The following is a 15,918-nucleotide window of genomic DNA, read 5'->3' on the forward strand; positions in this document are numbered from 1 at the left end:
TTTGAAAAAGAAAGTGAATACGGGACGTCAATGTACAATAATAGCAATCATATTATATTGAATACTCATTTCCTGTAACCTTTTAAGATTTTGTATTATTGCTATGTAAAAAACTGTTTAATTACTGCATATTTCCGTTTGTCACGGGATAATGACACAACTTTATTTTGTCTTTCAGGATATATAGGTTGTACAAACATTACAAACAAAAAGACGCTTTGACTTAAACGGTAGTATATTTAAACTAAAGGTCTTTTGATTGAAGAGGGGAACGTAGTGGTAGTATGTATATTTAGCACACCTGATCAAAAGGGTCACTGTTTGGGATAATTTTGCCATCATTGGGCGGACAACGAACGGATATCGTCCACTAACGTTTACCGATATCAACTCTCCTGAAACTGGCTACTTGCCTAATTTGAACCATACGGAGCCACAATCATACACGAGGTGTATCGCTTAAAAGCATGTCTGCTGATAAAGGTGGCTAACCAACATAGACGCATAGGCTTACAATAGAATATAGGGGTAATATGCAGATACACAACGTCCTTTTAGAACGGTTTAAAGAATTTGACATGCTTATCAATATAAATTTTTTGTGAAGGTGTATACATTTTTGTCATAACTACTTGAAATAACTACACAATGAAATCGAAGGTAAGTCAATGCCTGTCACTTTACAGATAACACATGCTGGTAGATTTGTTTGCTTTATTTCCAATGTCCTACTAGGATATAATCTTATAACTTCATTCGAACCATTTTAAGTTTATTATCATCGATCCTCTCAGCAGTCGAAAATAATCTATAAAGCGTTTTTCAAAGTTAAGTTTTTTCCCGGAGATCATGGCTGGTCTGAAATCTGTGTTCTCGATAAGTTTTTCACTGATCAGAAGAAAGTCAATCTTGCTTGCATCAAGGTCATTGGTTTATTCTTCTCTTCACGTGTATTGTCCAGTAGAATGTAATAGTGTCCATATATCTATAAAATGTATTGTTTTTTCTTTTGATTAATGTTTTTTAAACTTCAGGATTTGTTGGCCATCTTCCTATTATATTTTAATTTTTCTGTGTTCCTTTTTCATTATTTCGTTCATACTTCCTCCGGGTCCTTACATATACAATTACAAGCCATGTTCATCGATTTATGTATCTACTTTTTTAAAGATGGTATTCATGTTTTTCTTTAAAATCATTTGATTTGTACAGATTTAACCAGAAAACATTTATCGTTTATGTCTACATTAAATATAACACCGTCCTGATTAGAATAAGTGTCTTTTATTCTATAGGGTGTGGTTTTGTTTTCTATAAATATAAATAGCGAAATTGTAGATTGAGATGTGATAAAGCTGTGTATTTTGTCGAATCTTATTTTCTAGAACTGGCACAAAATGGGTTTCTTGTATGAATAAATGAACAGTTGTATACTACTGTTGCCTTATTTGTAATACTACTTTATCTATGTAAAGAGCCTATTCTGTTCTTCTTTTTGGCCTTTAAGATTGTGTAGCTTAAAGAAGTCAATATACATATTTGTCAAGTTTAAGCAGTTATTCATTTTATTGACTGGCATTTGTTTAAACGGATTATTGAAACGTAGAGACATATATATTTGTTCTTAATTAAAAGTATGGTACTATATATACATAGCACAAATTAAAAGAGAGAATCGGGGAGAGTTAACACAATATGGGTTTCCTGCTATGCATGATTCACCCGCCATTGCAATCTTTACTCAATGGTAAAAAAAACATCTCACGACAGAGGAATAGGACACATCAGTCAACTATTTTGACAGCATACTTGTAGATGGCTAAACCATGTCTGTCGTGAGGTGCGACACTGACACATCGAATCGTTGATGGTGACTATAAAACTTATTCGCAAAGCAAGTGTCTATTGCTTGGTCAGTGGACGCACTGCGTTTATTCAGTAACGTGTCATTTTTACTGATATCATTTGAAACCTCCATCCATAAAACAGGGCGAAAGCACATATTCATTCTTTGATACTTTTTTTAATGGATGTAATACTAGCTTTACGTCTGAAAGACACGTGGCAGATATCATTAGCAATACGACAAACAAAAAATATGTTCATGGAATTTACCACAGAATTAGTATAGAAACAGTAGTAAACGCGAAATGAATTTATCTGAAATAAAAAGTTCTGTGTTGCTAATTGCACATGCAGTATTAGTACTGGTAGCTTGTTATTGGTTGTGATAAAAACAATGATAAATTTTAAGTTCATAAATGTAGTTCATATCGTGCTATTTCAAATATTTAAAAAAACATATTAAAGGTATAGGTCATCGGACTTGTTTTATAGCTACATGCTGTGCAACATTTTCATAGTTTGTAAGGATTATAAATGGAAAAAGCATTATCATCTATTAAGAAGGTAGATCAAATGATAGATTTTAAAAACAAGTTATGATTTTAGTAACTATTATAATGATACGAAAACAAAACCACATCTTATAGTGATATACAATATAAGTGAGCACTACAGACACTAAATTAGACGACCACGACGTGGTAAAGTTTCGTTTTTTTATATAAAAGTTTATTACACGTCCCTATTGCAATACCAACTACTGACATCAGGAGAAAAGTGCCACACACAACGATTCCTTATTCTTTTCGATTTAATGGTTGTAAAACTGATCGAACGACACGGATTCCATTGCCATTTCAGACGGAGTGGTACATCCATGTTGTATTTCTTTGTGTTGTCTTCTTTTCAAGAAGGAACCCATACGGTACTTTAGTATTCATTGGTTATCTAATGAACATCTAAAAGCATATATCTAAGGCGTAATTAAGTTTTACTAGCAACCAGGGTAAACCCCGCCAAATTCTGTATGCGTCTTTCCAAAGCCATTAGCATGTAATTCAGTGGCTATCGTTTGTTGCTGTTTTCATTCGCTGGTTCTCCAATTTGTATTTTTCTACATGTTTTATACTTGGGCTTTTATAGCTTGCTCTACAGTGTTGGTTTTTGCTAACTTTTGAAGGCCGTACGACTACTTTTAATTGCTAGCTTCTACGTCATTTGATCTCTAGTTGATAGTTGGCTCATCGGCAATCATACCGCATCTCTTTATTTTATATAAAACCGGCTTTTATGTTTTTAAATAAAAGCACATGTGCAGTTTTATATCTAATTGACGTTATCAACATGCTTGCTCTAATATATGACGCCTTTATATTTCGCATTTTCAATCTTTTGTCGATCGAAAATATTGTAGTTTGCCCTCACTGGGTTCCGCTATATTATAACTCTGATTAGTTGTCATTTTGTGGTAGGAATTACATCTTTCAGCATGAATCTGACTGTGTCAATACTTAAGGTATATTAGCATCTCCTTGAGGCGTCTGTAAAACGTCCGATACCCTGGGTGAACATTTATAGGATAAGATTTATCCAACACAACACGCTACCGTGCTGGACTCCAATTGTACATGTGAAATTTCTAAAACAAAAATATGCCAACTGTTTTCTGTTTTCCAGATGAAAATTCTAGCCATACTGTGGCCGTTTCTCTTGTGCCATTATGGTTAATTACAGGATAAGATATATCTGCTCCTTGTTGCAGATCTTGCCGTATAACTGATTCGAATGGTAGTACGAATAAATTTGTCTTCGCAAAGTTAAGTAAACATGTGGCCTTCAGCTGCTGTCTGCTCTTCTGTCGGATTGTTGTCTCTTTAACATATTCCCCATTACCATTCTCAATTTTATATTTATGGTAATCATCCGTCTACTTAAAATCACCCTGTAACATATTACTGATTAATGTTTTGTCTTTTACAGGAGTTTAGAATGACAAGACAAAGACAAAGTAAACATGTGTCGTTAATATATGGAGTTTATTCTGTGAAGAAAGTTTTGAGATATGTTTGTATAAAGATAGCAAGAACACGAAGAACCTTCACTAAGTTAATATATTTTATCATTTTCATGTCTGCGTTTGTTTATTTAAATTACCGTTACAATCTTCCTGTCTTTCATGTTTTTCGGAATCCGAATGTTAATAAACCATGTACACTTCCGGTGTATGATATATACGACCATTCAGTGGACCAGTTCTTCTGGGACCAACAGGTCTTACCATGCGAAGGTTGGTTAGATTTGTTGTATGTTGATTCTAAAGGATATATTACAATGAATAAAACTGCTGTAAGTTTTTCTGGTTATTCAGATATAAAATGTGAATATCGATATATACAACGGGTTTCGGAGTCAAAAATTAAATTCTCGTCTAAAATGGATTATGTTCAACCTGCTTATTTAGATGGTGACTTTGTTCATGCAGAATGTTATGATTCGAATAGAAAACTACTTTATAATAACTTGCATATGAATATTGACAGTAAACAAGTTTTTGGTAATCGTAAACTGGCAGAAGAAACTAAAACGAATTTAAGTGTATATATCATTGGTATTGATTCTCTATCAAGACTTATAGCAGAACGCAAAATTCCGAAAACGTTAAACTTTTTACGACATAATTTGAGTGCTTATATGTTTAAAGGATATACGCGAGTCGGTGATGGTTCATATCCGAATTTACTGCCATTGTTTACTGGATTAAAAGCATACGGCGATGAACATAAAGTGGGTATAAACAACATACAGTATATGTTTAACAATTATTCCGAGAAAGGTTGTATAGATATGTACGCGGAGGACTGGGTACAGGTTGCCACTTTTGTTGACATCTTTAGAAAACAACCGTCTCATCATTATATTCAGCCTCTGTTTCAGGCAATTGATAAAGTTAAATCTAATAGTTTGGCTGTTGAATATACCCTTAAGTTTTTACAACATCATAATATTCCCCTCGGTAATACTTCTCCTATGTGTTTTGGTAATGTTTATAAGTATCAATTAATATTGCAATATTTTAAGCGTTTTTTAGATAATTATGAATTGAAAAGAAAATTTGCATTTGCTTGGACAAATGAAATCGGTCACGACTTTCTGAACATGGTAGGCTTGGCAGATAATGATTACCTAGACTTTTTCAAATCGATGAAGGAAACAAAGAAACTTGATAATGCCATCATGATATTTATGAGCGATCATGGACCTCGATATAGTGAAATTCAAAATACAGAAATTGGTCGAATTTCTAATTTACTACCTCTTTTTACCATTGTTTTACCAGATCACATTAAATCAAGATTTAACCACATTCACAAGAATTTGAAAATAAATACAGAGAGAATGACAACTGCTTTTGACGTTTATGAAACTCTGAAGGATATACTGCATGGAGATTTTCAAAAGAAAGATAGCTTATCAGATTTTAAAAAGTTGCCTCGAGGAATAAGCTTGTTTCGTGAAATTCCATCGTCTAGAAGTTGCATAGATGCTGATATTTCTGAACATTACTGTCCCTGTTATACAACAAAAAATGTTTCAATACAGGACGAGCGTGTAGTAGATTCAGTCCATGCTGTTGTGGATCAAATCAATGATATTTTAGAAGCAGTAAAATCAAAATGTGCCAAAGTAGTAATTCAATCTGTTCGTAGTGCGAGATCAGTTTTTTCTGACATGGTGCGTGATACAGAAAAAGAGCGTTCCTTTTCTTTCCGCAGTTATTTGTGGAATATTGCCGAACAAACTCGACTTCGTATAACTTTTTGGACAAACCCAGGAAATGCTTTATATGAAGCAACAGTGCAATACAACGATAAAAACAATATTAAAATTCTTGGTGATATCAATCGTATTAATAAGTATGGGAACCAATCAGCTTGTCTTAGAATAGGCCAAATGCGCGATAGAGTTCGAGAACTTTATTGTTATTGCATATGATGTATAATTACGCAAAATATTACCCGTGATGGATTGCCTAATAGAAAAGTGTTTATTAGAAAAACTATCCTGGATGCGGCATCTGGAAAGATTTTCAATGGAGGCTCATATGGTTAAACTTTTAAAAGAAAACGATTATTAAGAATGTCGTTATAAAAGAGCTGTAGTGATATTCGCGTCTCATACTCAAACTAAAAACTGGTACCTGAAGTTTAATCATTTTAACGAAAACTGAACAAAATATCCACATCATATAAAATGACTATGTATGTCTTAAAAGTTCAGTCGGATATACTACATGTGAAATTGCAATATTATAACAAACTGCATCAACGGGTACACGATCAATAGTTTTTCGTTTTAAGTATATTTTGGTAAAATGTTGAAAAGTATTTAAAGCTTATTATTTATAGATCTTGTTATATTCAAACGCCGGTACACCGCACATTTTTGGCCCATACAACAAAGAACTTTCCATACGTTTATTTCTTTTTAAAAAGCAAGTTTAACGTCCACAAATCATAATTTAATATCATGTGCCAAAAAAAGACAATATATATATATGATAGTCATTAAAGTTTTTATATATGGTTTGGGTTGGTTCAATATAAGAGGTCGATCAGAGATTAAATGTTTAAAAAATGTGATAGTTGCTGAATCTTCGCTATCTTCAGGGATAAAGGGTTAGAATAATTATTCTATTAGGGTGACATATTCCGCAGAATATGACCTTTTCATAATCAAATATACCAGGCTTATAATTTGTTCTGCTATTTGCGCGTAACGCCTAAATAAGACTCATTATAATAAAATCAGTTGGAAGGCTAGTCAGCATCTCTGCCCCGGTGACAGTTTTTATGGGAAAATCATAAAGATGGTGAAAAATTTAAAAGAATATAGAAGGTCGAGTGCACTATGTCTATGTTCGGGCGTGTTTTAATTGACTAATCTGACTTAAAAACGTATAAAACAAAGCTATTTGATACATCACCTCGTTTCAGATTCTATTAGTTTTAAGCAACAGGTTGATTTTAGGTGGTACATAACACTACAGGGCCTACTCTGTAACAATCTATTGTTTAGAGAATATTACGCTTCTCACTGATCATAATTAGTGTTTTTACTAAAAGTACTTGATAAGAGACTTTTCAACCAAAAAAAAACCCGTCATTTTGTGTGTTCTATCTAGAGTTTGTAGTTTTCAACCTACAATTTTTAATCTGCCCTTTCACGAAATATTTAATAAGATTTTTTAAATTGTTTTTGAACTTTCGAAAAACCCATCTGACAACCGATAAGACAATAGTTTTTAAGTTGACTTTATGATAACGCAGAAATGTACTTTAAATGATGCTCAATAACTAGTAGATGCATTTATCTTCTAAAATACAACTGGCAAGTAAGGATAGTTATGGTGCTATGAGAGTAAATTTATAGGTTTTAAAAGCTAAATTGGCACCGCGTCATCACGACAACTGCTTCCAATTTTACGATTGTAAAAATTGGCTGGAGATATGGGCAGATAATTTGACGAATTGAAAGAGTTGGTTTTGCTTTGTTTCATAAAAAAGAATGGCCAACGTAGATACAAGTATCTTGTCATAAGGAGGGATAAATCCTACTTTGTAAAGAATCACTCTGATTCAAATGAAAATTTCTCTGAAACTGGCATTATGAAGATGCTTGATTGCTTGATTAAAAACATATATTTTATGTTTGGATGACGTATCTATCGACATTCCCATTGGAACCAATTTTGTCCCTCTACTTGCCGACTTGTTCCTTTGTTATTATGAGTCTGACTTCAAACACGAACTTCTTAGGCAGAAAAAAAGAAGTTGTCAATATCCTTGAACTTTACTTTCCGCTAAATAGATGATGTTCTCGCAATAAATAATTAAAAATTTGGTGACTTTGTTGAACCTATCTATCTCATCGAACTAGATATAAAGGATGCAACATATATAGTTAAGTTTGCCTCATATCTACTTACATCTACAAATTGACAATGATGGTCGGTTGAAAACGTAACTTTACGACAAAAGAGATGATTTCAGCTTCCCAAGTGTGAACTTTCCATTTCTATGTAGTAATATTCTAGCAACTCCTGCATACGGATTTATATCTCCAATTGATACGATATTCCTGGGATTGTATTTCCTATAATGATTTCCTTGAGGGTTGCTGCTTACAAGGAAACTATTAAATCCAAATGGTGAAGTTGAAATCATCCATTCGTAAATTTTACGGACGCCATCACGAGTTAGTTGACCATTATGGAATATCCGTTTCACAGATGATATTGGACATGTTCCTTATGTCGTAACTACAATCCCATTCCCTTTTCCCGAATTTCACTTACCGAATTAGACTATTTAACGTGTTTGTAATAACATGAGCAACACGACGGGTGCCACATTTAGAGCAGGATCTGATTATCCTTCCGGAGCACCTGCGTTTTGGTGGGTTTTCGTGTTGCTTATTCTTTAGTTTTCTCTGTTGTGTCTTTTGTAGTATTATTCGTCTGGTTGTCTTTTTCTTTGATATCAATGGCGTTCTCAGTTTATTTTCGATCTATGAGTTTGAAAGTCCCTCGTGTATCTTTCGCCCCTCTTTTGACGAAGTAGACTCCTGACTTGACCTTAATACGTTCAGATGGTTATGTCGAGTAATGTCATTTTATTGGAATTCTCTATTATGCGCTTATTATTGGCGGTGGAATATGTTCAAATAAGATTATTTTCCGTTTATCAGGCCTTGCGGTCATAAAACTTTCGAGTCAGTTTTTTGTACTCATACTCCAAAATCAACCAATCAAAATGCTGGATTTCATGTTTCAAGCATGATTTTTGTGCTCCGAGCACTGAGCAAAGTTTTATGACTTCAACCCCAGGAAACATGCATTAAGTATGAAACATTCTTCTTTAAACAATGATCTTGATGGGATGAATGCATGTGGTAATTCCCAAAATGAAATAGCAACAAAGGGAACATAACATTAAAAAAAGTATACTTTGTTGGTATTTGATAGAAATATTTGCGTGTTTAGCTTCAATAAATACATGCTGAGTTATCAGCATGACTAAGGATTAGAATAAAGAAATGTGGTTTAATGGGACACTCAAAAAACCTTCCTTTTTGTTTGAAATATTGAAAACTAATTTTATGGCAAATGCAGCAAATATTTCAAGAGACCCTGTTAGAATCTTGGAGAATCGAACAGTTTTCCCCGTTTGAAATATGCCTTCATGAGTATACACTTGTGAGAGAAGGCAATTTCTTTATCATTTTCTTTGGACAGATTATATTAGAATTACATTAAAGTTGCATTTCATTTTGAAATAGAGAAAATACCGATTCCAGTGATATCTAGTTTTAACCAGGCATCTTTATCTAAAAAAAAACCTTTAGGATTAAACAGAAAAAAAAATGTTTATAGCACACCATGTATCAAAAAAGATATTTGGCCAGTTGAAAAGTCTGGATAAATTCACACACATATGATCAATCTTCTTTCAAATGTGTGTGTTTGTTTCATGTTAAACGTGTATTTCTGTCTCCATTTAGTACACATGTAATTTGTGGTTTTCATGGTTGGCTAATGAATGAAATTTTGAAATAATCATGTATGTCTCTACCATGAATAGCACGACAAAAAATATATAACATAATGCATCTATATACGTTTGATCAGATGAATTGATTGAACGATGCAAGACATATAAATTTTCTATAGATCATAGTTTAATTTATCTATAATTTGGCATTTTTTAACACTTTCTGTAAATCCGCATGTCAATGCACGCAGAACAAATGATTTCCAATTCAAACACTTCTTAATAGCAAAAAAGTAGGCAAATTCAATGCATGGTGAAGCCTTTTTCAAATGCTCTTCTATACGACAGTTAATGTAAGTATTAATATATTTTAAATATTAGCAGGGAGTTGTGAATGACGAAAAAGAAAAGTAAAAATCAGCTAAATTCTTATCCATTTATTTGTATTGTAGTCCTGTCATGTAATGTTGTCATTGTAATGTTATATTTAACATTGCCATAAAAGCGGGAGGTTTGGCATGCCATAAAACCAGGTTCAACCCACCATTTTCTTTTCTTAAAATGTCCTGTACCAAGTCAGGAAAATGGCAATTGTTATAGTTCGTTTCTGTGTGTTTTACATTTTAACGTTATGTTTCTGTTGTGTCGTTGTTCTCGTTTTATATTTGATGCGTTTTTCTCAGTTTTAGTTTGTAACCCAGATTTTCTCAATCGATTGATAAGTTTCGAACAGCGGTATAATACTGTTGCCTTTACTTATCCCTGAGGCAGATGGAACCTCAGTTTCTTAGTTATTAAAAAAAAGATGTTATAAATTATGTCAGAACAGAAGCTCTAACTTAAGAGCGATTGATACCTTCAGGGACTTCCAATCCTCCTGTAGTGGTATTGACCTAGCGCTAGAAAATAAAAATACCACTTCGTCTGATGTTTTTTGATTATTTGATTTTGCCATTTGATTTGGGACTTTCCGTTTTGAATTTTTCTCGGAGTTCAGTATTTTTATTATTTTACTTTTCACGCGTACGCACTGCTGTAATGAATTTTTCTTTCGAGAGAAAAGCTCAAATCTAAACTTTTGAATTATTAATTAGATCTAGTGTTACTTTTTCAAGAGAATCTTTGAGAATCGAACAGTTTTCTGAAATATGCCTTCATGAGTATACACTTGCGGGAGAAAGCGAATTCGTTATCCTTTCCTTCGGACAGAACTTTTATCATTATATTAGAATTACCCTTTATTTACATTTCATTTAAAGATAGAGAAAAATCCGATGTCAGTGATATCTAGTTGTATACAAGAAACGTAATACGAAAAAATACCACCAAAAGCGAATTATACATGGAAAACACTGTTGATTGTACATTATGTAAAACAAGAATGAGTCCATAGTACACGGATGCCCCACTAACACTATCATTTTCTATGTTCAGTGGATCTTGAAATTGGGGTAAAGAAATCTAATTTGCATTTTAAATTGAAAAGATCATATCATAGGGAACATGTGTACTTAAAGAGGGACGAAAGATATCAGAGGGACAGTCAAACTTATAAATCGAAAATAAACTGACAACGCCATTGCTCAAATGAAAAAGACAAACAGACAAACAATAGTACGCATGACACAACACAGAAAACTCAAGAATAAGCAACATGAACCGCACCAAAAACTAGGGGTGATTTCAGGTGCTCCGGAAGGGTAAGCAGATCCTGACACCCTTCGTGTTGCTCATGTTATAACAAATCCGGTAAATAGTCTAATTCGGTAAGTCACATTCATGAAAGGGAAGGAGATTGTAGTTACAACGTAAGGAACATATCCGATATCAATTGTGAAACGGTTATTCCATAACGGTCAACCAACTCATGGCGTCCGTAACATTAACGAAGGGATGATTTCAACATCACAATTTGGAACTCTTGGTTTAACAGCAGCAGCCCTCTATAAAGAAAATCATGATAGGAAATGCAAGCACGGGAATATCATATCAATTGGGAGATATGTAATCAGTATGCAGGTGCTGCTGGAATGTTGCTGCTTAGAAATGGAAAGTTCATAATTGGAAAGCTGAAATCATCTCTTTTGTCGTAAAGTTTTGTTTTCAACCGACCATCAATTTCTAGTTGTAAGTCAAGATATGAGGCCGACTTAACTGTATCTGTTGTATCCTTTATTTCTAATTCGATTGGATAGATGCGTTCAACATAGTCACCAAATTTGAATTATTTAGTGAAAGAACATCATCTATACAGCGGAAAATAGAGTTAAAGGATATTGTTTACTTCTTATCTTTCTTCCTAAGAAGTTCCTGTATAAAGTCATCGTCATAACAATAAAGAAACAAGTCGGTTTTCATTGGAATGCCGACAGTCTGTTGAAAAACACATCCTCCGAACGTAACAAATATGTTGTCAATCAAGAAATCAAGCATCTTGATAATGTCAGTTTCAGAGATTTTTTGTCTGAATCAGAGTGATCCTTTACAAAGTAGGATGTATCCCTCCCTAAGACAAGATACTTGTATCTACGTTGGCCATTCGTTTTTATGAAACAAAGCAATACCAACTCTTTCAATTTGTCTTTAAGTTTGGAATGTGGAATACTTGTGTAAAGTGTAGAAAAGTCAAATGTTTTAATACTAAGTTTCAAGTTGATTTTACTTCAACTCTATCAAAAACTACCTTGACCAAAAACTTTAACCTGACGCTGGAACTATCATTTTCTATGTTCAGTGGACCGTGAAATGGGCTTAAAAATCTGATTTGGCATTTAAATTAGAAACATCATATCATAGGGAACATGTATACTAAGTTTCAAATTGATTGGACTTCAAATTCATCAAAAACTACCTTGACCAAAAACTTTCACCTGAAGCGGGACAGACGGTCGAACGAACGGACGAACGAACGGACGAACGGACACGCAGACCAGAAAACATAATGCTCCTCTACTATTGTAGTTGGGCATAACAAGGTATTTTCTATTTATGAAATTCACTCAGATATGATCTTCTTTCAAATTTGTGTGGTCTTTTTAAAATAAAATATGTATTTCAGCCTTTATTAAGAACAAATGTACTATGTGATTTTTTTTGTCTGACTAATGAATGAATTTTTTAAATGTCTACCATGATTAGCATGACAAAAAATACTTTACAAAATGTATCTATATAAATTTGATAAGATGAATTGATTTGAACGATGCAAGACATTTCGTTTTGAATTTTTCTCGGAGCTCAGTATTTTTTTGTGATTTTACTTTCCTCTACCGTGAATAGCATGACAAAAAATACTTTACAAAATTCATCCATATACATTTTATAATATGAAATGATTCATATACAATTTCTATAGAGCATAGTTTAATTAATCTATAATTTGGTATTTTTAACACTTTCTGTAAATCCACATGTCAATTCATGCATTACAAATGATTTCCAATTTAAACACTTCTTTAAAAAGCAATATGAACCTTTTTCAAAAATTCTTCGGTACGACAGTTAATGAAAGTAAACGAGTACGAATCACTTTCCTGCACTAAAATTCATCAGGTACACTTAAACCCAAACATTTGAAAGTGATGTATAAAGGACTTAGAAATGTTAGCAGTTGTGTATGACGAAAAGAAATGATAAATTCCATCTTCCCTAAGGCAGATGGAACCTGAGTTTCTTGGTTATTTCTAATTTTTAAACGAAATTTTACCCCCCCCCCCCCAAAAAAAAATAATCAAAAAATAAATAAATATTATTATAAATTATGTCAGAAGCGAAGCTCTGACTTCAGAGCGGTTGATACCATCTGCGGTGGAATTGACCAAGCGCTAGAAAATGAAAATACAACTTCATAAATTTCACGCGTACGCGCAGCTATAATGAATTTATCTTTCAACAGAAACGCTCAAATCTAAACTTTTGAAATATAATTTAGATCTAGTAGAAATCGAAGAAAATATCGGAAACTCTGAATTCGTCAGTGCTTGATTTTACCGGCGTTTTGCGTTTCCGCAAATTGGCATTACTTTTCCGGAAAAAAAAGATGACGTTTCCGGAAAAAAAAGTTTACGTTTCCGCAAATAAATATCTTACTTTTCCGGAAAAAAAGTAACTATTCCGGAAAAAATTAATTATTGCTTTTCCACAAATAATTGAGGAATACCTGTTGATCGAAAGCAAAGCCATAATATAAAATAAATATTAAGTAAGTCAAAGGTCATCATAACATGCAAGTAAAGTTCATCATTTAAATCTATGAAAACGTATGTTCAAAAGTCAGCACTAATCAGAAATATCTTGATATGAGTTCATAAGTCAGTTCTGGCAGAATATTTGTAGCCAACACGCCGTACAAAGTCCACAGTAGTATATTCACCGTTTACAAGTTTTGTATTTTGTTCAAGAAGGAAGTCCATCTTCTCCTTTTCACATTTCCAAACGGGTGCTTTTACAGTTAGAGTTCTCATCTTTATGTAAGATGTTGTTTGCAGTTTCAATAACACATCGATAAAAACAAAAATGTTAGGATGGCTAGCGTAAAACTGCTCGTTCAATGTGGGCATGAAAAGACTGGGCACTATTCGTGATTTCGTAACAGCAGTATGCATTACACATTCACAGTCATTATGAACTACCTCGGGCTGGAGAGTTATTCTTCGGGTAGTGCACACATCAATAAGCCGGTCCAACAGTTTCGTGTAACATTCCTCGGATTTAAGTGGAAGTAACGCAAATACAAGACGAATGTAGTTACCATTTTTTCATCCATGTATCGAATAAACTGAGTTGGTAGAAGAATTTCGGACAGGATTTAAATGTGCCATCTATGAAAATATCAGTCATTTCATTACATGGACCAAGTTGGTGAAACATGAAAGTATAACGATTCCCGAATCAAAATCATTGACTAATTAAAAGTGAAAATAAGTTTCAGTTTTGTTAGTGTTCAAATCTATTTGTCTTAATGCCTCGTGAATTTCTAATCTACATTTAGGTAATTTTGGAAACTGCTTTCGCCTGTCTCTGTATAAGGACATAGCAACATTTTTCAAGTCAATATATATTCAAATATTTATAATTTACCAGGTAAATTTCTGGAAAAGTAATAAATACAAGTTGCGGAAACGTAGCATTGGGACTTTGAAAAATAAGCGGAAATGCAATACGCCCGATTTTACTTTAACCTTACATATGATTCAATCATTGCTTCAACCATTCAATCAATTTATTATTAATCTAAAATTTAAACATATCTGACCACTCATTTAGACCTTCATGATTAACGTTTTCTTAATGTATTTTTTTCTGTTCTGTTACTTAAATATGGATATTTGAGGATTTTAAAAGATAAGATTTTTTTCAATTGATTTCCAATGATCTTTAATGACATTGCAGCTAATTTTCATGAGTAAGAGTTTAGTTAGAACATATAGTGTCCTTCTATTTTCTATTAATCAGCGTCTCCTCAAATCTCAAAATAAATTAGATTTAGAAATCTCATGAGTAAATTACATTTAAAAATCTCACGAAAAAATTAGATTTAGAAATCTCACGAGAAAATTAGATATAGAAATCTAGATCTCATGAGTAAATTATGTACTGGGATAATTGTTCATGACATGCGTGATAATAGACGAACTAAACATTAAGGTTTTAATACAATACTGATGGATTCAGTCGAGGATTATGCCAAACAATGGGTTAAACGCGAGAAAGAAAACGTAGATACTTTTTCCGAATGAATTAAGGCCTCAATGCTCTTCAACTTTGTATTTATTTGGCTTTTTAACTATTTTGATCTGAGCGTCACTGATGAGTCTTATGTAGACGAAACGCGCGTCTGGCGTATACAATTATAATCCTGGAACTTTTGATAACTATTGTGAGTACGTTGATGCAAGTCAGAATTAACAAACTGAGTGGTTCTATTAACATCGTTGCTTGTGTGTAAATCACATTACATATCCTGGTTGATAAATGACTTGGAAACTCAACATATACCCCTACGACACTTACTAGAGAGTAAAGCCCGAATAATCATAGGTCTGTTCTATTTTCCCTTTGGAATTTCAACCAAAGATGAAGAACTGGATCTGCAAGAAATGTATTGGATACATAAACTGCATAAGTGTCTCAACAAACAACATTATATTGCTGGGTCCTCTAAGTGCTCCTCGAGCTAGTTCTTAATTGTTTACACCAGTTTTATCAGCAAGCAAAGCAGGGAAAAGTTATGTGAATCTACCCTTTTCTAGAGTTGGTGTGAATCAGATCTTGATACTAAAATAAATCCAAAGTTCTTTTGGGTTAAATACAACCTAAGAATGAAACATTTGACTTTTCTACATTTTATACAAATATAATCCATTCCAAATAAAAGATAAATTGAAAGAGTTAGTCCAACTTAATAGATACAAGTATCTTGTCTTCGGGAGGGATAAATCAAACTGTGTGAAAAATCTAGCTGATTAAAACAAAATATATTCTAAAACTGACATTATCAAGATGCTTGATTTCTTGAATGACA

The 15,918-nt window shown here is 33.1% G+C and overlaps 1 long non-coding RNA gene across 1 annotated transcript; it reads left to right on the forward strand.

Annotated features, from left to right (window-relative positions):
- The first annotated feature begins 244 nt into the window (after window positions 1-244).
- LOC143082484 (uncharacterized) lies at window positions 245-6,250 on the forward strand. The gene is made up of 2 exons (XR_012980406.1): window positions 245-660; window positions 3,826-6,250. It is a non-coding gene; the product is annotated as an uncharacterized LOC143082484 (long non-coding RNA).
- The last annotated feature ends 9,668 nt before the right edge of the window (window positions 6,251-15,918 follow it).

This window comes from Mytilus galloprovincialis, chromosome 7 (genome assembly GCF_965363235.1).
Source record: "Mytilus galloprovincialis chromosome 7, xbMytGall1.hap1.1, whole genome shotgun sequence".
Classification (NCBI taxonomy): domain Eukaryota; kingdom Metazoa; phylum Mollusca; class Bivalvia; order Mytilida; family Mytilidae; genus Mytilus; species Mytilus galloprovincialis.